A 24,698-nucleotide genomic window follows, 5' to 3' on the forward strand; every position below is an offset into this window, starting at 1 on the left:
GCAGCCTCTTCAGTGCCATGACATCCACTTCCAAGTGCAGAGAGAATTCAGATAAGCACCAAACAGAAGGGGAGGCACTCGAGATGTCAGGGTACTAGGCAAAGTTCCCGCATCTATAGGCCATTACTGACTTTCTCCCTTGCAATCAGAGAAAGACGAAAAGATGCAGAGGCCATTCCACAGATATCACCAAGTAGATACCCACCTCTACTCTGAGGAAATCTTGTGCAGTTATGGCAGGTGACATTCACTGGTGTATTTATCCAGCTATGGTTTGCTATTCTTTTTTTTTTTTTTCTTTTTTGAGACAGAGTCTTGCTCTGTTGCCCAGGCTGTAGTGCAGTGGCGCGATCTCGGCTCTCTGCCTTCCGGGTTCATGTCATTCTCCCATCTCGGTCTCCCGAGTAGCTGGGACTACAGGTGCCCGCCACCACGCCCAGCTAATTTTTTGTATTTTTAGTAGAGACAGGGTTTCACTGTATTAGCCAGGATTGTCTCGATCTCCTGACCTCATGATCCACTTGCCTCAGCCTCCCAAAGTGCTGGGATTACAGGTGTGAGCCACCATGCCCGGCCTGGTTTGCTATTCTTCTTGACTAAAGATGACTTTTATCAAGACCACCTGTTGACTTCATTATAAACCCAAGGAGAAGACTATTAATTTATCACAAATTGATTCCAGTAACTCAGGGATGGCTTCACATTTTGCCAGGGGGACAAGACCGGCATTCTGAACCATCATACTTGCCTAGGGACAAAAAATTCAATATAATCTCCTTTCACTTTTTATAGTTTAGATACTTTTTTGCCATGTTCAATGATAAGCTGTCCAGGTATTTGTCCAGTTTCTATCATTAATCAGTACATATTGCCTCACACTAAAGTCAAAGAAATTATGTAAAGTGCAAACTAGAAAACAACATAGTGCCTTAGCTGGACTGAGCTTGCCGCAGCCTGTGGCAGGTTCGTACTGTGTCAGCTGAGCCCATTGGACTGCATGTCCTAGATTCCCTTCCCTACATAGTTTTGGGTTTGTCTGGGCCACAAGAGACATTTTGTGGGAAATTTGGAAAGCAGAAGTGAAGCAGCAGACGTATCATTTCAATACAACAGCTCAAATGGTAGGTGCAGGTCCCCAGGGGCTGCTGCAGCCACGTGGGCTGTTACTGATATGCTGCCTCTGCTGTGGTGGGGCAGCTGCCACATCCACAGCGACCTCCAGCTCTTTCCCTGCCTCCTCCTTCGGTGTCACTGGCTTCTGGGCCAGGTGGTGTTCAGCCCCATGTTGAAAGGCACCAGTTTCAGTGCAAACCACCCACTTCATCAGTGTTAGAGGCTTGGGGGCAATAAGAGACCTCCTTGGGTTCCACTAATCCTCATGGTTTCCAGCTTGGTGGACAACTTTAAAGGCCAGTGACTGTGTCTGGAGCATCCCAATGCACTCCTGAAGCAGACACAGTAGTCCTAGATTTGTGTGATGCATTCTTATTCTATCCACACCTTGCTTTGTCTTGCCTCGCTGTATATCTTGTAAGCTGCCCCGAGACTTCCTCTTTACCATTCTCAAACCCACATTGGCTTGACTCCTTGGCTCTGAGCTCTTGCTTGCTCCCCAGCATCTGAATCACTTTCCTGCACTGGTGTTGGAGGACTATCCACTTGGGTGTATCACAGGCAGAAACTTTCTTGTGAAGTGGTCTATTTGGGCAACTCCAGCTGGGGAACCAGGACTTCTGGAACTCTCTTTTTGGCTCCAGGTTTAAAGGATAGGGAGATAGGACATTCAGGACACAACAAAACAGTCCAACACAGAGTACACTAAAAAGATTGTTAGGTGGGGTGGGAGGAATCGCTTGAGCCCAGGAGTTCAAGGCTGTAGTGAGCTATGATTGCACCACTGCACTCCAGCTTGGGCAATGAAGTGAGACTCTGTTTCTTAAAAAAAAATAATTGTTGGAGGAAGGAGTAAATGAATGAACTGATTTGCAGGGGCTTGAGAAGTTTGCAGTCTAAGGCCTTTGTGTGTGTGTGTGTGTGTTTTGTCTTACTGTTCATAGGCACTAATATGTTTGATTGGCTGTTCTATCCAGGGAGTCATTTGGGATAACTGTTTATCCTTAACCTGGGCCAATAATAATCTCAGCACATAAAGGCAGTTGCAGAAGGAACCTATCACTGTATACTATTTTTGCTCACTTTTTCTTTGCCTGCAATAGGGTATGTCGATGGAAAGTAGAGGAGTCCTTTTTCCTTTCCCATCTAACATTTCTCTACTACTGCTTTCTCAATGATTTATACTATTTGTTCACTACTAAAGGACTGCTGAGGGCAACATGTAGAAGCAGATTTCAGAGAAACAGCTCCCACCTGCTCCCTCCAATCCATACTCCAATCACCTGGGCCCTTCCCGTCTCATCGCTCCCCACAGAGCTTTCCAGGGTGGTAGTTACTTATGTTCACTGTCCTTTGGAAGAGACAGAGATTTGCTTTCTAGCAGAAATGGAAAAGTAAAGGTGTTACAGATGCATTGTGGGAAGCAATGGGAGGGAATCACGCAACTGAAACGGAATGCATTTATCCCCCTTCTCCAGTGGCCCAGCTGTGGCTCACCTAGTGTCTCCGTCGGGGGCAGGCTGCTGTCAAAAAAGCGAAATTGAAAGCCCAGTTAGACTCCCACTTTAGCCTTTTTTAGCTGGCAAGCATGCTTGAAGTAGCTAGGCTGCAACCACAAGGGGTTACCAAAGAAAAGGTTGAAAAATAAAATAGAAAAGATGGCCATCTAGAAAGCCTCCCTAAGAGAGAAGGGAAAATAAATAAATAACCAACTTAATCCCCTTTTCTTTTTGTTAACTAGATAATTGGGAGCTAGAAAACGATCTGTAATTTTTAGATTGCTGGATTTTCTCCAATAATAATTAACATGAAAAAGTAACACCTGATGGAGCAAAAGTAGTGTTATGTTTTCATTTGTGAACAGTAGAATAATAAGTGGGCTAAAGGGAGTTCAGCTAATTAGCCCATGGTTATAGCTTTAAGTTCTTCATCTGTTGTAAGGAGAAATCAGCTTTTGAAGTGGGTGGAAAACTATGAAGTTTTTAGTATGGATCAATAAGATGTCATAATGGTCTGATTAACAGAGATTGGCAGTGATTTTTGAAATCTGCTTCACATTGCGTGTCTCTTACACAGAGAACAGGAAAATTTAACAGATTCCCATCCCCACATTTCACAAGTATTTGATTATATACTTGTATTTTTTAAAATTATGAATTCTAATTTTTAAAACTTGTGTATTGACGTCATCAGTCTAATTCCTGCTCAGGACCACATTTTCCATGACTACTACAGACTGACCACACCCTTCTCTGAATTTCTTTTTCAGTGAAAGGCAGCGTCACCCAGCTTTGCTCTAGTTATTCAGTGCATAAGACTCTTTTCTTTGCTACATTATAAGCTTTCTGAGTACTGGGCCAACATTTCTCTCTTTCTGCCACCTCCTCATCCATCAACACAATATCACACATATACTAAGCACTTACTATAAATTTTAAACAGCTATAATCATTAATCATTCTAAGTGCACAAGATTCTAGGTTTTTAATCTTTTGTCAGCATTTGAATGTGTATTATTCATATTTATACTTTATCTTAGCCAAAAGGCCGAGAAGCGATATATTCATATTTATATACAAATTACAAAGCGAACCATTGTAAAAAGCCAAATTTCTTTGTTCCAATTCTCTTTTTTGTAATAAAATAGGCTATTTCTCTTTTCTTGATCTAGCAAATCTTGAAACTTTTATATGACATGTGCGAAGACATTAGGACAGACGCTCAGAAAGTTGCACCAACTTTTCTTGTTTTTGCTTTTCAAAAGGGATAAAGTGATATTGAATTAAATTTTATTTCTAAATGCGTTGCTGCACCTGAAAATAATTCTTTCCAAATGAAAACTTATTATCTGTATTTTAAAAACTGAACTATTCCTACAGTAATGTAATGCTATCCTAAAATGTGGTGCTTAGAGATCTGCACATGACTGGTTTGCATGAGGCACTGGATTTTTCCTTTCCTTCAGTAAAGGAATTGTTTTCATAACATGCAAATACAGACATATATTCACTTTTTCACAAATATTTACTGTGTGTTAGGATGCAGGCATTGCTTGCATTTGTATATTAGCCAAGGAAGGGAAAGAGACAGAGGCAAAATAAATCTGGGAGTTTCCAATTCCGCTAGTTTATCCTCAGTTAACATCTGATGATATTGTTAAATTATTTACAGTCTTGCAGGACTTAGGAAACCCCAAAACTGATTTTCCTGTAATTCAGTAAAAATATAATTTTATTACCATCACTGTAATTATAACACGTGGAAAAAATTAAGTTGCAATGCATAATGAAAATTTACGAGTTATGGAAATGTAGATGTAAATTAAGCTTGTCCAACCAGTGGCCCACGGGCTGCGTGCAGCCCAGAACAGGTTTGAATGAGACCCAATACAAATTTGTAAGCTTTCTTAAAACATGAATTATTACTATTATTATTATTTTTTTTTTTTTTTAGCTCATCAGCTATGGTTAGTGTTAGTGTATTTTCTGTGTGGCCTGAAACAATTCTTCTTCCAATGAACCCAGGGAAGCCAAAAGATTGGAAACCCTGACATAAATGATGAAATACCCATCTGACACATTGGAAAAGCTAATATAGAGAAAAAGCATGAAATGCAGACTTTTAGGCTAGTGACTGAGAGACTGACAGCACATCACGGCAGCACGGTAAGTGTGTGTGTTTAAATTTGTTTCAGGAGGAATACATCCACCTACAGTGAGTGCCATTTGGGGCTGCAGTTTTTTCTGAGACAGAGTCTCGCCCTGTCGCCCAGCCTGGAGTGCAGTGGTGCGATCTCAGCTCACTACAACCTCCGCCTCCTGGGTTCAAGCGATTCTCCTGCCTCAGCCTCCCGAGTAGCTGGGACTACAGGTGCCAGCCACCACGCCCAGCTAATTTTTGTATTTTTAGTAGAGATGGAGCTCGCCATGTTGGTCAGGCTGGTCTCCATTTCCTGACCTTGTGATCCGCCCACTTTGACCTCCCTAAGTGCTGTGATTACAGGCGTGAGACACCACACCTGGCCCTGGGCTGCATATTAAAACACGAGTGGTTTAATGTCAGAGTGCTTTTCTCATTCTTTTCTATCGTAAACATAACAGAATTTGCCTTTTAACTATTCTAAAGTGGACAGTCCTGTGACATTAAGTATATTCACATTGCTTGCAACTGTCACCTCTTCCATCTCCAGAATCTTTTCATCCTGTAAAACTGAACCTCTGTACCTATAAACACTCACTCTCCATTCTCCCCTTCCCCTAGCCTCTGGCAACTACTACTCTACCCTCTGTCCTGATAAACTTACTCAGAACCTCATTAAGTGAAATCATGCAGTATTTGTGTTTTTGGGACTGGCTTATTGGACTTAGTAATATGTCCTCAAGCTTCATTTATATCACAGCATGTGTCTCAATTTCGTTCCTTTTTAAGACTAAATAATATTGCATTCTATGTTGTTATGATCTGAATTTTTATCCCCACCCCCCCAATTCATATGTTGAAGCCCAACCCTTCAGTGTGACTATAGTTGGAGGCCAGCCCTTTCGAAGGTAACCGAGGTTAAATGAGGTACTAAAATAATCTGATAAAACTGGTATCCTTATAAGAAGAGGAAGGGGCATCAGGGCTTCGTCTCTGCCTTCACCTGCACAGAGGAAAAGCCATTTGAGGACATGACAGGAAGGTGGGCCCCTACCAGCCAGGAAGAGGGGCTCACCAGTCACCAACCCTCACAGCACCTTGATTTTAGATTTCAGGCTCCAGAACTGTGAGAAGATAAATTTCTGTTGTTTAAGCCACCCAGTCTGCGGTATTTTCTTATGGCAGCCCTAGGGAACTCATACATATACACCACACTTGAGTGGCCTCTGAACCTCTTGGCTATTGTGAGTAATGCTGCTATGAACATGCATGAACAAATACCTGAGTCCCTGCTTTCACTTCTTTTGGGTACATACCCAGAACTGGGATGGCTGGATCTCATGGTATTTCTCTAAGTTTTTGAGGAATCATCACACCTTTTCCTGCAGCAGCTGCACCATTTTACATTTTCACCAGCAACACACAGCATTCCTATTTCGCTATATTTCTCATTTTTAAAACATTTCAATATACTCTGGTCACTGTGAAGAACCTGTGGCCACTGGGGAATGATTGTAGACGTGGGACTGTTGACAACATATTCGAGCCCGTAAAGTTAATTTGCTTTCCCGTAAGCAGTGATGCAACAAATACACAACACTACTTTTGCAGTGGAAATCTAAATAAGCAGGATCCTCAGTGCTATTCTGTATTAGCATAACTTGATCAAAAATTGGCCAGGCGCAGTGGCTCATGCCTGTAATCCCTGCAATTCGGGAGGCCAAAGTGGGAGGATCACTTGAACCCGGGAGTTCGAGACCAGCCTGAGTAACATGGTGAAACTTCGTCTTCACAAAAATCAAAAAAATTAGCTGGGCATGGTGTTGAGCACCTGTAGTCCCAGCTACTCGGGAGGCTGAGGTGGGAGGATCATTTGAGCCCACGAGATCAAGGCTGCAGTGAGCCGTGATGGCACCACTGCACTCCAGCATGGATGACAGAATGAGATCCTCTCAAAAAAAAAAAAAAAAAAAATTTCAACATCCTGTGGTGCTAGGTTAGCTAAGGTTATTCATGTTAAAAATGCTGCCACTATTTCCCTAGCAGTGTTCTCACCATGTCTATTGAAAACACATTTTCTGATCTTTCCTCTCTGGGTGCTGTGAAGATATCAGATCAGATATCATCTCAGCCCACACCCCCTGAATTGAATTGTGGTTTTTTCGGTCATGATGTTATTTGTTTTCAACTCCCCATTTCATGTAATCATGTAGCTCATAAATTAAGTTTAGGAATATATTTCTTCACATAGCCCATGATCTCTAAGTGCCAACACTCTGCTAAGTAACATTATCTTAAAATTTTGTTTTAATAGAGGTAGGGTCTCACCATGTTGCCCTGGTTGATCTTGAACTCCTGGGCTCAAGTGATCCTCCTACCTCAGCCTTCCAAGTCCTGGAACTACTGTTCTTGGCTTTAAAGTTGTTCTTTATAATTATTTTCAATTTTTATAGCTTTAAGAAGCCATTTGAGGAACAATTTTTTTTTTTTTTTTGAGACGGAGTCTTGCTCTGTCACCCAGGCTGGAGTGCAATGGTGCAATCTTGGCTCACTGCAACCTCTGCCTTCTGGGTTCAAGTGATTCTCCTGCCTCAGCCTCCTGAGTAGCTGGGATTACAGGTGCACACCACCACGCCTGGCTAATTTTTGTATTTTTTTAATAGAGACGGAGTTTCACCATGTTGGCGAGGCTGGTCTCGAACTCCTTCCCTCAGGTAACCCACCCACCTCAGCCTCCCAGAGTGCTGGGATTACAGGCGTAAGCCACCGCGCCCAGCTGGAATAATTTTTTTTTTTTTTTTTTTTTTTTTTTTTTTGAGACAGAGTTTCACTCTTGTTGCCACGGCTGGAGTGCAATGGCGCAATCTCGGCTCAACACAACCTCCGCCTCCCAGGTTCAAAGGATTCTCCTGCCTCATCCTCCCGAGTAGCTGGGATTACAGGCATGTGCGTGCCACCATGCCCGGCTAATTTTTGTATTTTTAGTAGAGACAGGGTTTCTCCATGTTAGTCAGGCTGTTCTTGAACTCCCAAACTCAAGTGATCCACCCTGCCTCGGCCTCCCAAAGTGCTGGGATTACAGGCGTGAGCCACCATGTCTGGCCAGAATAATTTTTATAAGCATTAATTAACCCAAAGAAAATTGCAAACCCCTAAATTTTGTAATAGTGGTTTTCAGTATGGCATCACCACTCTCTAAATACTTCAATTAATCCAAGATCATGATAAAAGCTTTTAATTACTCTATACTATTCTTTAACTACCTCCTTCGACACACATCAAAGAATGGGGATTTATATTTCAAATATTTAATACCCGTTAGGCATTCTAAATGATCCCTAAGAATTATTTACAATGATTACATTTTCATTTTTCAGGCTACTTCAGACAAAAGACAGATTGAAGTAAAATTGGCAAGTGAAAGTCAATATTTAACTGGTACTTCACTTGGACATTTTATTCTAGTTTTAAGCTTTGAGGTGAATAATTGAGTGAGGGAGAAGAACAGGAATTGGCTCTGTTTTGTTCAACAGTTTCCTCAGGATTTTATACAAAGAGAGAAGTCATGTCGTTACATTTGCTGAACATATAAACCTAGGAAAAAGAGACAGTAAAATTCAATGACAATTTGGACTGTAAAAGATGCTACTATTTTAGAATTGGGGATGAAACTCACAAAGTTATAATTTAATAGGACTAAATATGAAGCTTGCACTTAGAGTTTAAAAATCAACAGTCCAAGTAGAGGATAGGTAAGACATTATGCAACAGGTTGGTGTGGAGCATGGAGCTGACTGCAGACTGGAGATGTGCCCAGAGGTTAGCTCAGTTGCCAACAAAGCTGACACAATAACAGGCTGCATTAACAGAGAGCTGTGTTCCAGAAACAAACGCTGCCCCAATTGGGCCACATGGTAGCATTATTTTTGGTTATGCATGCCACATTTTAAGCCAGATGTTAATAAATTGAAGAGCATCAAGAGGCAGGGTGGTTCAGAGCCTGGGAATGTTGTTACATGAATGCCTGAAAGAAGTGGGGAGGCCTAATTTGTAAAAGAGCCTAGAGTGAGCCTTTCCTGGGATCTGATGGGCTATTTAAATGAGACAGGGATTCTTTACCAGAATTCAGAATTCAGACTACTGTGTGACTGTTACAGGAAGGCAGATTTTAGTTCAATGTATGGAAGAATAATTAGACCTGTCCAAAAATAGAATGTGCTTTTGTTACTGGAAATATTTTGTCAGTTGGAGGAACATGTGCTGTGAAGGGGAGCCCCACACAGAGTGCAAGGTCGTACCTGCTGACCTCTGAAGGCTGCACCAATCCAAAGCTCCCTTAGGACATACTGGAAACCATGTATCTCTGCCAATACTGTGTATAGTATGACTGAATTTAGGGCTGTATTTATGTGATTTTCAACCAACCAACCAACCAACCAACCACACAAAGTAGTTAACAACATGTCCGCTAATATATCAGGGCACATATTTATTTCAGCATAGGGATTTTGCCCATGGTCTCTGCTGCAGAAGCAACCAGAAATCACAAGCAGTAGTTTTTGTTTTTTGTTTTTATTTATTTATTTATTTATTTATTTATTTATTTATTTTTGTGACGAAGTCTCCTCTGTCATCCAGGCTGGAGCACAATGGTGCAATCACAACTCACTGCAGCTTTGACCTCCCAGACTCCTGGACTCAAGTGATCTGCCCACCTCAGCCTCCCAAGTGGCTGGGACTACAGGTGTGCACCACTGTGTCTGGTTAACTTTTGTAATTTTGCATTTTTTTTTTTTTAACAGAGATGAGGTTTTGCCATGTTGTCCAGGCTAGTCTCAAACCCCTGGGCTCAAGGGATCTGCCTGCCATAGCCTCCCAAAGTGCTAGGATTGCAGGCATGAATCACTGAGCCAAGCCAGTAGAACTCTTAACTAACCCTTATTGGAGCCTCTCAATAGCAACTGAAACATGGGGACATTTGAAGATAAAATTACCTTTCTATGCAAAAGAGCAGCAGCTTTGTGTCCTTTGTTGATTCTAGGAATATATAAATTGCAATTTCAGAGTCCATAATTAGATGCTTTAAAGAATGAAAACACCAACATGGCTAGTCTTGGGATACTAATTAATAAATGTTAGAAGTTACTTGGCACTTCTTCCCCTTCAGAAACAACAGCAAGAGCATAGGGCAGGAGTCCTCAAACATTATGCATCAAAATCACTTGGAGGGTTTGTTAAGACAGATTGCTAAGCCTCATTTTCATGGTTTCTTTCTTAGGAGATATGAGATGGGCCCTGAGATTTTGCATTTTTCAAAAGTTCCCCGATGATGCTTGTGCTGTTGGTCAGGGGATCACATTTGCAGAACCATTGGTATAATGAATGAATGAACACTGTATGAGAAGCCATGCTATAATCATGCAAAGTATTTATGTGAGTGGTGTGTGGGAGGCTGTTTGTACCTTCTTGAGAGAACCAATTATTATCATCTCTTTCTACATTATTGTGTGACATCACGCAATAGTTTGGCATTGACCATGTTGGAAATGTTTACACCACAGAACCTGGTAAATGCTAAAACCATAGCTTTTTCTCTTGAGACCCCAGTAAACCACTGCTATAGACTCAAAGCAGAATGAAAATATTGAATGATCGAATGTCTAATGCAATGTTTCTCAAATTCACTTCATTCATGGTTTTACTGAATGCTTCTTGAGTCCTGGCTACATAACCACAGCAATATTTTTTCAATTATAATGTGTTAAAAAGGCTTAACAGGAATGGAATTCATGAAATAAATTGTATTCCTGGATTAAAGAAGACAATGCAATATTGTTTTATTTACTAATTATTTAAGAATAGTCAACATCTGATCCACTTTATAAATGTGTATTAAAATTATAACATGAAAATGAACATAGTGATCATTAAATATATGTACAATACTAGTTCATCATCATCTAACATTTACCAACTGCTTCAAATGGGCACTGTCATAATTCTTTACATGAATTATCTCAATTTTTTTTTTCTTTTGAGATGGAGTCTCGTTCTGTCACCCAGGCAGGAGTGCAGTGGCACGATCTTGGCTCACTGCAACCTCTGCCTCCCGGGTTCAAGCAATTCTCCTGCCTCAACCTCCTGAGTGGCTGGGATTATAGGTGTGCGCCACCACATCTGGCTAATTTTTGCATTTTTAATAGAGATGGGGTTTCACCATGTGCTTGTCTCGAACCCCTGACCTCAGGTGATCCACCCGCCCCGGCCTCCCAAAGTGCTGGGATTATAGGCATGAGCCACCGCGACCGACCGAATTATCTCAATTCTTACAAAAGTCTGTGATGTAGATATGTTATCCCCCACCTTACAGATAAAAAAACTGAGTCCCAGTAACAGGTGTATGATACTGAGGTATCAATGTGTATGTGAAAGAGGCTGGCATGTATCAGATGATCTCATAGGTAATGTCCTGGAAACCTCACATGTAGCATTTCTTTTTAAAAATTTCGTACTGTATCTACTTATTTTAGAGAGAGTTCTCAGTATGTTGCCCAGGCAGGACTTGAGCTCCTAGGCTCAAGAAATCCTCCCAGCCCAGCCTCCCAAGTAGCTGGGACTACAGGTGCATGCCACTGTGCCAGGTGAAATATACCATTTCTTAAAGACACTTTACTGATAACTACATTGTTATTATGTAATTACCATATTCTTTTTTTCCCCCACACAACATATAGGTCATTTATTTTCCTTCTAGTCCTGGGTTCAGTGCATAGATGGCTTCTCTTCACCCTTTGTGTTGACAATTTTCTGCAGGTTGCTGCTGCTGATATGATAAACCTCAGCATAGAAGGTCCTGAGGTCTAGCACCATGGCCCTGAGCTCCCCATAGGCTGCCTCATCTCACTGGTGCACCGAGGCCCGGTAGTCCATTACATGAGTCTCCTTGGAGACCTTGGCCACAGCATCCCGACGTTCTAAGAAGTACTTGGAAATGGTTGTCTGGAAAGCTTCCACTTTGGTCTTGATGGCATTCACCCTCTCCAGCACCTTCTCCTGGATTGCTACCCCAAAATCATTTCCATCTTCAATCTTGTGGATCAGGTGCTGGATCCATGTGATCACCAGAATGCATTTATCTTTGAGACTCCAGACTTCTGGCTTAACCAGGACAAGCAGGAACAGGACCTTCTCACTCCTAGGGAGAAATCCACACTTAGGAACTTCTTTCATCTCCTGCTTATCTGTTTCCATCTCATCATCCTCGGGTGGAGGGCCTGGGATGGGATGTCCAGTGGGGCCCGGAGGGAAGTCAGGTCAGCCACATTGAGGGAGTACTCTTGCAAGAGCTGATTCAGGTATATGATTTTCTGTGGCAAGAATCTATAGAGGAATTCCTCAGCCTCCTGGAAAAGATTCTGCCTGAAGATCTCCACCTGTTTACAGGCCTCCCCTGTCAGACACACCCCACACGGCTTGGCCATATGCTGCTTCAATTGCTAGATCTCTGGCCTCCTAATTACCATATTCTTAAATATATTTTAAATACATTTTAGAAGAAAATACTGCCGGCATCAAAACTTTCACAGAACAATATTAGAACAACACCGGCATTCTAGGGAAAACAATGTTAGCCATTGGCTTAATGGCGTTAAACTGTAATAACTTTACCAATCCTAACCCTTCTCTTTTGAGCTTTGCCTCTCGAAGGGAGGAACTTCAGCCCTCATTTGTGGTGGGTGGACATTATCAATGCTTGCCACTTTGACTCCCCGATTTCTATGCTTCCCTGAGGTTGTCCTACCTGTGTTTGACATGTTTTAAATTTATGTATTATTAGTAAGTTATTGGCAATCTGTGATTGCTCTGACTTTAAAACCTCTGTTTTTAAGTTTCTTTTGTATCTCTTTGATACAACCAGGATGCATCCTTGGGATTTCTATCTGTCACCACTTAGTATCATCTTCAATTCAGCTTTTTCTTGTTCACTATTTTGTTCAAAGCTGTAATATGACCAAAAATGAGTATTAGGTTGAATGAAAACCTTGGAAACTTGGATGTCAGCATGTACAACATATCCTGTAGGGAGTGTAATCTCACTTTAAAAGGGATCCAACTGTGAGCAATTAGCTATAGAAAGCTGGGGGGCAGGTTTCAGGGATGAGTAACAAGTCGAACTTTACATTGCATTGGTAGGGTGTGGTACATTTTCCCACAGGTTAAAGCCACTAGCTTTTCATCTTGCATAAACATGGTTGCTCAAATTGGTTTCACTTTGGACTTCTGAATGACCCTTCTATACTGCTTCTGTCTGACTCTTCAGCCAGTTATGTACACTAAAAACCTCTCCCTCTTTAACAAATAATGCAACAAGTTTTCCAAATCTTAATGAGCCACAGTTATAATTATCCACCAGCTTTAATTACTGTAGAATTTCACAAGTTTCTAAACTTCAGACCAACACTATTCAACAGAAACATAATTCGAACCACATACATAATTGAACATTTTCTAATAGCCACATTAAAAAATTAAAAGAGGGTCAGGCGCGGTGGCTCATGCCTGTAATCCCAGCCTTTGGGAGGCCAAGGCAGGCGGATCACTTGAAGTCAGAAGTTCAAGACCAGCCTAGCCAACATGGCGAAACCCTGTCTCTACTAAAAATACAAAAATTAGCTGGGCATGGTGGTGCACGCCCGTAGTCCCAGCTACTCAGGAGGCTAAGGCAGGAGAATCACTCGAACCTGGGAAATGGAGGTTGCAGTGAGCCAAGATTGCGCCACTGCCCTCCAGCCTGGGCAACAGAGTGAAACTCCCTCTTAAAAAATTAAAACAGGTAAAAATAACTTTAATAATGTATTTTGTTTAATCCAATAAATCCAAATAGTTATCACTTTAATATGAAATCAATATTGAAAGTTATTAACAAAATGTTTTACATTCTTTCTTTTGTACTAAGTATGTCAAATCTGGTGTGTACTTTCGACTTATAGCACATCTCAGTTTGGACTAGCCACAATAACACATGTGGCTAGTGGCTGCTCCATCGGAAAGTATAGTTGTAGACTTGTTAAAACACAGATTAATATTATCTTGGAACATCCATATATCCAAACATGCTAGTTGATGGTTTTTTTGTTGTTGTTGTTATTGTTTTGTTTTGTTTTGAGATGGAGTTTCACTCTTGTTCCCCAGGCTGGAGTGCAATGGTGTGATCTTGGCTCACTGCAACCTCCGCCTCCCAGGTTTAAGCAATTATCCTGCCCCATCCTCCCGAGTAGCTGGGATTATAGACGCCCACCACCACGCCCGGCTAATTTTTGTATTTTTTAGTAGAGATGGGGTTTCACCATGTTGGCCAGGCTGGTTGACTTTTTTTTTTTTTTTGAGACAGAGTCACACTGTGTCACCCAGGATGGAGTGCAATGGCGCAATCTCAGCTCTCTGTAACCTCTGCCTCCTGGGTTCAAGGGATTCTCCTGCCTCAGCTTCTTGAGTAGCTGGGATTACAGGCTTGTACAACCATGCCTGGCTGATTTTTGTATTTTTAGTAGAGACAGGGTTTCACCATGTTGGTCAGGTTGATCTCGAACTCCTGACCTCATGATCCACTTGCCTCAGCCTCCCAAAGTGCTGGGATTACAGGCATGAGCCACTGTGCCCAGCTGATGGTCTTTTTTAAGCTAAGTTTCTGGAAGAGAGTATTAATTAAACAGCCTGGGCAACAAGAGCAAAACTCCATCTCAAAAAAATGAAACAAAACAAAACAAACAAAAAAACAAACCACTCTTGACCTGGTAGCTTTAATATCAGATCATATAATTAATAAGATGAATAATAATGAATTAATTATGGTAGAAAACAGCTTGCAACTTACTGTGTATAAATAAAAGTGAGTAAATTTATTGAAATTGTGACCCAGTGCAAAAATAGAACAACCATGTTAGGTGCCAGAATTCCCATTATTATTTATAATCAGGTAGAGTCTACCCAGGCTAGGAATCTAGGAACTCATAGAGTGGCTCTTGATTATTTTCACATTTAACAAAAAACTAATGAATACATCATGCCTGTAATCCCAGCACTTTGGGAGGCCAAGGCAGGCGGATTACCTGAGGTCAGGAGTTCGAGATAAGCCTGGCCACCATGGCAAAATCCCGTCTCTACTAGAAATACAAAAATTAGTAGGGCGTGGTGCTGTGGGCCTGTAATCACAGCTACTCGGGCTGAAGCGGGAGAATCGGTTGAACCTGGGAGGCGGAGGTTGCAGTGAGCCGAGATCGCGCCACTGCACTCCAGCCTGGGCAACAGAGCAAGGCTCCATCTCAGAAATAAATAAATAAAAAAAAGAACACAGAATAGCTTCAGATAATCTCTAGTTCCTCTTCAAAATGGACTCAGCTCGGCCTGGGCAACATGGCAAAACCCTATCTCTACCAAAAAAGGAACAAAAAATTAGCCAGGTGTGTTGGCACACACCTGTGGTCCCAGCTACTTGGGAGGCAGAGGTGGAAGGATCACTTGAGCCCGGGAGGTAGAGGTTGCAGTGAGCCAAGACTGCACCACTGTGCTCCAGCCTGGGTAACAATAAGACCCCATCTCAAAAGATAAAACAAAACAACAACAAAAGAACCCAAAATGGACTCTGCTGGTGATGACTCGTCAAAAGTCTGTGGATAAGTCTAAGTTCCTTTTCTGTGTCCAGCATTTTCTTATCTGGTCTAGGTTAGAATGTTCTTGTCCCCATCAGCATTCACAGAGCCTTCATTTATTTATTTTTTCACTAAATTTTCATTAAACTTTTTCACTAATTTTTTTTTTCACTAAAATCTTTTTTTTAAATTTTTGTATTATTATACTTTAGTTCTAGGGTACATGTGCACAACGTGCAGGTTTGTTACATGTGTATATATGTGCCATGTTGGTGTGCTATACCCATTAACTTGTCATTTACATTAGGTATATCTCCTAATGCTATCCCTCCCCGCTCTCCCCACCCCACGACAGGCCCCAGTGTGTGATGTTCGCCTTCCTGTATCCAGGTGATCTCATTGTTTAATTCCCACCTATGAGTGAGAACATGTGGTGTTTGGTTTTCTGTTCTTGCAATAGTTTGCTGAGAATGATGGTTTCCAGATGCATCCATGTCCCTACAAAGGACACAAACTCATCCTTTTTATGGCTGCATAGTATTCCATGGTGCATATGTGCCACATTTTCTTAATCTAGTCTGTCACTGATGAACATTTGGGTTGGTTCCAAGTCTTTGCTATTGTGAATAGTGCTGCAGTAAACATACATGTGCATGTGTCTCTTATAGCAGCATGATTTATAATCCTTTGGGTATACACCCAGTAATGGGATGGCTGGGTCAAATGGTATTTCTAGTTCTAGATCCTTGAGGAATCGCCACACTGTTTTCCACAATGGTTGAACTAGTTTACAGTCCCACCAACAGTGTAAAAGTGTTCCTATTTCTCCACATCCTCTCCAGCACCTGTTGTTTTCTGATTTTTTAATGATTGCCATTCTAACTGATGTGAGATGGTATCTCATTGTGGTTTTGATTTGCATTTCTCTGATGGCCAGTGATGATGAGCATTTTTTCATGTGTCTGTTGGCTGTATGAATGTCTTCTTTTGAGAAGCGTCTGTTCATATCCTTTGCCCACTTTTTGATGGGGTTGTTTGCTTTTTCCTTGTAAATTTTTTTAGTTCTTTGTAGGTTCTGGATATTAGCCCTTTGTCAGATGAGTAGATTGCAAGAATTTTCTCCCATCCTGTAGGTTGCCTGTTCACTCTGGTGGTAGTTTCTTTTTCTGTGCAGAAGCTCTTTAATTTAATTAGATCCCGTTTGTCAATTTTGACTTTTGTTGCCATTGCTTTTGGTGTTTTAGACATGAAGTCCTTGCCCATGCCTATGTCCTGAATGGTATTACCTAGATTTTCTTCTAGGGTTTTTATGGCTTTAGGTCTAACATTTACATCTCTAATCCATCTTGAATTAATTTTTGTATAAGGAGTAAGGAAAGCATCCAGTTTCAGCTTTCTACTTATGGCTAGCCAATTTTCCCAGCACCATTTATTAAATAGGGAATCCTTTCCCCATTTCTTGTTTTTGTCAGGTTTGTCAAAGATCAGATGGCTGTAGATGTGTGGTATTATTTCTGAGGGCTCTGTTCTGTTCCATTGGTCTATATCTCTGTTTTTGGTACCAGTACTATGCTGTTTTGGTTACTGTAGCCTTGTATTATAGTTTGAAGTCAGGTAGCGTGATGCCTCCAGCTTTGTCCTTTTGGCTTAGGATTGTCTTGGCAATGCGGGCTCTTTTTTGGTTCCATATGAACTTTAAAGTTTTTTCCAATTATGTGAAAATAGTCATTGGTAGCTTAATGGGGATGGCATTGAATCTATAAATTACCTTGGGCAGTATGGCCATTTTCACAATATTGATTCTTTCTTTCCATGAGCATGGTATGTTCTTCCATTTGTTTGTGTCCTCTTTTATTTCACTGAGCAGTGGTTTGTAGTTCTCCTTGAAGAGGTCCTTTACATCCCTTGTAAGTTGGATTCCTAGGTATTTTATTCTCTTTGAAGCTATTGTGAATGGGAGTTCATTCATGATTTGGCTCTCTGTCTGTTACTGGTGTATAAGAATGCTTGTGATTTTTGCGCATTGATTTTGTATCCTGAGACTTTGCTGAAGTTTCTTATCAGCTTAAGGAGATTTTGGGCTGAGACAATGGGGTTTGCTAAATATACAATCATGTCATCTGCAAACAGGGACAATTTGACTTCTTTTCCTAACTGAATACCCTTGATTTCTTTCTCTTGCCTGATTGCCCTAGCCAGAACTTCCAACACTATGTTGAATAGGAGTGGTGAGAGAGGGCATCCCTGTCTTGTGCCAGTTTTCAAAGGGAATGCTTCCAGTTTTTGCCCATTCAGTATGATATTGGCTGTGGGTTTGTCATAAATAGCTCTTATTATTTTGAGATACATTCCATCAATACTGAATTTATTGAGAGTTTTTAGCATGAAGGGCTGTTGAATTTTGTCAAAGGCCTTTTCTGCATCTATTGAGAAAATCGTGTGGTTTTTGTCTTTGGTTCTGTTTATATGCTGGATTACATTTATTGATTTGCGTAGGTTGAACCAGCCTTGCATCCCAGGGATGAATCCCACTGGATCATGATGGATAAACTTTTTGATGTGCTGCTGGATTCGGTTTGCCAGTATTTTATTGAGGATTTTTGCATTGATGTTCATCAGGGATATTGGTCTAAAATTCTCTTTTTTTGTTGTGTCTCTGCCAGGCTTTGGTATCAGGATGATGTTGGCCTCATAAAATGAGTTAGGGAGGATTCCCTCTTTTTCTATTGATTGGAATAGTTTCAGAAGGAATGGTACCAGCTCCTCCTTGTACCCTTGGTAGAATTCTGCTGTGAATCCATCTGGTCCTGGACTTTTTTTCGTTGGTAGGCTATTAATTATTGCCTCAATTTCAGAGCCTGTTGTGGGTCTATTCAGGGATTCAACTTCTTCCTGGTTTAGTCTTGGGAGAGTGTAAGTGTCTAGGAAATTATCCATTTCTTTTAGGTTTTCTAGTTTATTTGCGTAGAGGTGTTTATAGTATTCTCTGATGGTAGTTTGTATTTCTGTGGGGTTGGTGGTGATATCCCCTTTATCATTTTTTATTGCATCTATTTGATTCTTCTCTCTTTTCTTCTTTATTAGTCTTGCTAGCAGTCTATCAATTTTGTTGATCTTTTCAAAAAAACCAGCTCCTGGATTCATTGATTTTTTTTGGAGGGTTTTTTATGTCTCTATCTCCTTCAATTCTGCTCTGATCTTAGTTATTTCTTACCTTCTGCTAGCTTTTGAATGTGTTTGCTCTTGCTTCTCTAGTTCTTTTGTGATGTTAGGGTGTCAATTTTAGATCTTTCCTGCTTTCTCTTATGGGCATTTAGTGCTATAAATTTCCCTCTACACACTGCTTTAAATGTGTCCCAGAGATTCTGGTATGTTGTATCTTTGTTCTCATTGGTTTCAAAGGACATATTTATTTCTGCCTTCATTTCGTTATGTACCCAGTAGTCATTCAGGAGCAGGTTGTTCAGTTTCCATGTAGTTGAGTGGTTTTGATTGAGTTTCTTAGTCCTGAGTTCTAGTTTGATTGCACTGTGGTCGGAGAGACAGTTTGTTATAATTTCTGTTCTTGTACATTTGCTGAGGAGTGCTTTACTTCCAACTATGTGGTCAAATTTGGAATAAGTGCGACGTGGTGCTGAGAAGAATGTATATTCTGTTGATTTGGGGTGGAGAGTTCTGTAGATGTCTATTAGGTCCGCTTGGTGCAGAGTTGAGTTCAATTCCTGGATATCCTTGTTAACTTTCTGTCTCGTTGATCTGTCTAATGTTGACAGTGGGGTGTTGAAGTCTCCCATTTATTGTGTGGGAGTCTAAGTCTCTTTGTAAGTCTCTAAGGACTTGCTTTATGAATCTGGGTGCTCCTGTATTGGCTGCATATATATTTAGGATAGTTAGCTCTTCCTGATGAATTGATCTCTTGACCATTATGTAATGGCCTTCTTTGTCTCTTTTGATCTTTGATGGTTTAAAGTTTGTTTTATCAGAGACTAGTATTGCAACCCCTGCTTTTTTTTGTTTTCCATTTGCGTGGTAGATCTTCCTCCATCCCTTTATTTTGAGCCTATGTGTGTCTCTGCATGAGAGATGGGTCTCTGTGCAAACTGATGGGTCTTGACTCTTTATCCAAGTTGCCAGTCTGTGTCTTTTAATTGGAGCATTTAGTCCATTTACATTTAAAGTTAATATTGTTATGTGTGAACTTGATCCTGTCATTATGATATTAGCTGGTTATTTTGCTCGTTAGTTGATGCAGTTTCTTCCTAGCATCAATGGACTTTACATTTTGGCATGTTTTTGCAATGGCTGGTACCGGTTATTCCTTTCCATGTTTAGTGCTTCCTTCAGGATCTCTTATAGGGCAGGCCTGGTGGTGACAAAATCTCTAAGCATTTTCTTGTCTGTAAAGGATTTTATTTCTCCTTCACTCTTGAAACTTAGTTTGGCTGGATATGAAATTCTGGGTTGAAAATTCTTTTCTTTAAGAATGTTGAATATCGGCCCCCACTCTCTTCTGGCTTGTAGAGTTTCTGCCGAGAGATCTGCTGTTAGTCTGATGGGCTTCCCTTTGTGTGTAACCTGACCTTTCTCTCTGGCTGCCCTTAACATTTTTTCCTTCATTTCAACTTTGGTGAATCTGACAAGTATGTGTCTTGGAGTTGCTCTTCTTGAGGAATATCTTTGTGGCGTTCTTTGTATTTCCTGAATTTGAATGTTGGCCTGCCTTACTAGGTTGGGGAAGTCCTCCTGGATGATCTCCTGAAAAGTGTTTTCCAACTTGGTTCCACTTTCCCCCTCAGTTTCAGGCACGCCAATCAGACGTAGATTTGGTCTTTTCACATAATCCCATATTTCTTGGAGGGTTTGTTCATTTCTTTTTCCTTTTTTTTCTGTAGACTTCTCGTCTCGCTTCATTTCATTCAATTGATCTTCAATCATTGATACTCTTTCTTCCAGTTGATCAAGTCGATTACTGAAGCTTGTGCATTTGTCACGTAGTTCTCGTGTCATGGTTTTTATCTCTGTCAGTTCGTTTATGGCCTTCTCTGCATTGATTATTCTAGTTATCCATTCTTCCATTCTTTTTTCAAGATTTTTAGCTCCTCAGTTGAAAATGCAGAAATCACCCGTCTTCTGTGTCGCTCACGCTGGGAGCTGGAGGCTGGAGCTGTTCCTATTCGGCCATCTTGGGCACCACTATCTTTTCACTAAAATCTTATTTTTGCCTTTTACATCCTGGGGAATGGTAGTTTGAGCTGCCTTTCTGACCGTGTTAGCTGAATGGTTAGCATTTCTAGTAGCTGTGTTCTCTTTAAAGAGGAGTATTTTTCTGTCTACCTTGATAATGGGAAGGAGATTTAAAGCCCTCTTTTGTGGAAGAAAAAATGTCTTTCTTTTATAGAGTGAAATGAAATCTGATCTCTTTCATCTCTTTGGCACCATGACACTTCCTGTGTACAATCATTAAACATTTCACACAAGGGTAGTTCAGGTCACTGATTTTAATTATCGGAGGCGCCATACTGTACAGCCTACAATAACATTAGCATAGTAGAAGATAACGGACATGAGGGAAAGTGACAGAAATAACAGAAGTGGCTAGAAGGTACATAATATAGTGAAAATAGCTATCATCGGGCATCTATTATGTGCCCGGTATAGGATTTAGACATGCCTCACATATGCTACATACAATACCTTACTTAATTCTTACAACAAATAAATGAGGTTGTTAGATGTGGTTTTATTTTTCAGATAAAGAAACTGAGCCTGAGAGATGGTGTTTTGAAGAAGGTTATGAGCCTATTATGAAATAGGGTTTAGCTGGAGTATGGCCCATTCTCTTTTCTCCACATCATGCTGTCTCCCAATAAAGCAAAACAAATGAAAAAGGAAATGATTTGCTGTAAACCAATTGCAAACCACAAGAAACAGTGAATGAAAGGTCACAGGGTGAATTACACAGAGAGTGTTATAAACTTGGCAGGGAGAAATAAAATGTTTTATCATTTCTCTGTATGGCAGAGGGGGAGGAAAAAAATGGAAGGAACAGCAAAAACAATGGTTTCCTGAGGTGATCATAAATGTGCTTCCACAGAAAATGACGTTTCAGAGGAACAGTGGAAATTGAAGAAGCAGGAAGGACTGAATATATGGAAGTGATAGACAAGAATGATTAGGAGACCAGAGAGAGAGAAAAAAGTAATTCAGGTAACCATCATAGCACCGCCTTTCAAACTTTTCTGACTGCAGTCACAGTAAGAAATGCATTTTACGTAGGTACCCAGTTAACAACACTGCGTGTGTGTATGCATGTGTGTGTGTGTGTGTGTGTGTGTGTGTGTGTAGTGTTATATATCATTAAAACAAAGGTGCAAAAGCAATTTAGTGAAAAGCGATAGTCTTTTACAAATGGTGCTAAAATAACTGGATATACATATACAAAAATAATTGAACTTCATATCTCTTCTTATATACAAAAATGGACTTGAAACAGGTCACGGACCTATATGTATAAACCTAAAACTATAAAACTTCTAAAAGAAAACATAGGAGAAAATCTTTGTGATCTTAGATTAGACAAAGATTATTTAGACTGGGCACAGTAGCTCATGCTTGAGGCCAGGAGTTGAGACCAACCTGGGCCACATAATGAGATCCCATCTCTACAAAAAATACTTTTTTTGACAAAATAATTTTTAGGTATAACACCTATGGCATGATCCATTAAATAATAAATTAATAAAGTAAATTTTATCAAAATTAAAAACTTCTGCTCTTCACAAGACAATTTCAAAAATGAAACTATAAGCACAGATTAGAAGAAAATATTTGCAAGGTACATATCTGATAAAGGACTTGTATTCAGAGCATATAAAATACTCTTGGTCTAATATCCAGCATCTATAAGGAACAGAAACAAATTTACAAGAAAAAACCAAACAACCCCATTAAAAAGTGGGCAAGTGACAAGAATACTTTTCTAAAGAAGACATACATGTGTCCAAGAAGCATATGAAAAAAAGCTCAATATCACTGATCATTAGAGAAATGCAAATAAAAACCACAATAAGATACTATGTAACACCAGTCAGAATCGCTATCATTAAAAAGCCAAAAAATAACAGATGCTGGCAAGGTTGCAGAGAAAAGGGAACACTTGTTGGTTGGAGTGTAAATTAGTTCAACCATTGTGGAAAGCAGGGTGGCACTTCCTCAAAGAGCTAAAAACAGAACTGCAATTTGATGCAGCAATCCCATTACTGGGTATAAAACCAGTGGAATATAAATTAGTATATCATAAAGACACGTGCACACAAATGTTCATTGCAGCACCACTCACAATAGCAAAGACATGGAATCAACCTAAATGCCCATTAATGATAGATTGAATAAAGAAAACATGGTGCATATACAACATGGAATACTACACAGCCATAAGAAAGAGTGAGATCATGTCTTTTGTGGGAACATGGATGGAACTGGAGGCCATTAGCCTTAGCAAACTAATGCAGGAATAGAAAACCAAATACTGCATGTTCTCACTTATAAATGGGAGCTAAATGATGAGAACTCACGACACAAGGAAGAGAACAACAGCCTACTTGAGGGTAGAGGATGGGAGGAGGGAGAGGAGCAGAAAAAGTAACTATTGGATACTAGGCTTAGTACCTGGGTGACAAAATAATCTGTACAACGAACCCCCATGACATGAGTTTACCTGTATAACAAACTTGCACATGTACCCCCAAACCTAAAATAAAAGTTTTTTAAAAAGCTTAACTCTCAATAAGGAGACGAGACAATTAAGAAATGGGCAAAATATTTGAACACTTCACTAAAGAAAATATATGGATAGCAAATAAGCAAAAGATCCTCTACATGATTAGTCATTGGAGATTGCAAATTAAAACTGCAATGAGGTATCACTACATACCTATTAGAATGCACCAATTAAGAAGACCAAGTGTTGGTAAAGATGTGGAGAAAATAGAACTCTCATACACTGCTAGTGGGAATGTAAAAATGACACAACTACTGTTGAATCAATTTGGAAGTTCCTTTACAAATTTATACATCTACCATATGATCCAGCCATTGCACTTCTAGTTATTTACCCAAGATAAATGAAAACAAATGTCCATAAAAAGGTTTATACACAAATGTTCATAGCACTTTTATACAGCCCCAAATTGAAAAGAACCCCAAAGTCCATCAACAGGTAAATGTTACATATCTGTACAATAGAATATTACTCAGCAATTAAAAGGAATAAACTATTGTTACATGTTATAATTCGGATGATCTCAAAATAATTATGCTTAGTGTAAGAAGCCAGACAAGCCGGGCCCGGTGGCTCACTCCTGTAATCCCAGCACTTTGGGAGGCCAAGTTGGGAGGCCAAGTTGGGTGATAGGAGTTTGAGACCAGCCTGGCCAACATGGTGAAACCAAATCTCTACTAAAAATACAAAAACTAGCCGAGTGTGGTGGTCGGCACCTGTAATCTCAGCTACTAGGGAGACTGAGGCAGGAGAATGTTTGAATCCAGGAGGCGGAGGTTGCAGTGAGCGGAGATTGCGCCACTGCACTCCAGCCTGGGCAACCGAGCAAGACTCCCTCTCAAAAAAACAAACAAACAAAAAAAAGAAGCCAGACAAAAGAGGGTGCTTACTGTACAATTTGATGCCATTTCGATCAAATTCTAGAAACCGTAAACTAATCTACAGTAACAGAAAGCAGAAAAGTGATTGCCTAGGTATGGGAAAAATGACAGATATGTTCTTCATCTTAAATGTAGTGAGAATCCATGGATAGAGCTGCTCGATTTCACAAATAAAAACATAGAGTGGCCAGTAAAATTTCAATTTCAGATGAATAAATTTTTTAGTATAAGTATGTACCATGCAAATGTTTGGGACATACTTATACTAAAAATGATTCATTGTTTATCTGAAATCCAAATTTAACTGGGAATTCTGTACTTTAAATCTGACGACCCTGTTCATGTGTGTACATATATGTAAAAATGTACAGATGTATGCTTCAAATATGTGCAATTTATTGTATGTCAATTACATCTCAATACAGCTGGCTTAAAAAAAAAAAAAAGAAAGAAATTGAAGTTAACCAAGGAAGATGAAATGACTTTCCCAAGTTCTCTATGCCAATGGCAGCAAGGTCAAAACCAAAATCTTAATTGCCATTTTTCCTTGTTCAAGTGCTCTATTATACCAAGTAGTTTCTAAAACAATAAAAAAATTTAAAAAAAAAAGTGTTTATTTACAGGGATGGGAAAATA

General features: G+C 40.2%; 2 protein-coding genes and 1 pseudogene across 4 annotated transcripts in view; 1 reads left to right on the forward strand and 2 right to left on the reverse strand.

The window, feature by feature from the left end:
* The window catches only part of RAPGEF2 (Rap guanine nucleotide exchange factor 2), a 487,682-nt gene that overhangs the window by 343,853 nt on the left and 119,131 nt on the right, over window positions 1–24,698 (reverse strand). The gene's annotated exons all lie outside the window — the stretch shown is intronic.
* C5H4orf45 (chromosome 5 C4orf45 homolog) overlaps window positions 1–24,698 on the forward strand; it is a 132,464-nt gene that overhangs the window by 17,074 nt on the left and 90,692 nt on the right. Inside the window, exon 2 of one of the 2 annotated variants that reach the window (XM_050790943.1) lies at window positions 21,496–21,608. The exons of the other annotated variant lie outside the window; for it this stretch is intronic. The gene's annotated coding sequence lies outside the window, so the exon portion shown is untranslated. The remainder of the gene's footprint in view (window positions 1–21,495; window positions 21,609–24,698) is intronic. 2 annotated transcript variants of the gene reach the window in all.
* Window positions 11,472–12,233, reverse strand: LOC126954896 (proteasome activator complex subunit 2-like; annotated as a pseudogene). Its single transcript, XR_007725752.1, has one exon. The product of XR_007725752.1 is annotated as a proteasome activator complex subunit 2-like (transcript).

This window comes from Macaca thibetana, chromosome 5, assembly GCF_024542745.1.
Source record: "Macaca thibetana thibetana isolate TM-01 chromosome 5, ASM2454274v1, whole genome shotgun sequence".
Taxonomy (NCBI): Eukaryota; Metazoa; Chordata; class Mammalia; order Primates; family Cercopithecidae; genus Macaca; species Macaca thibetana.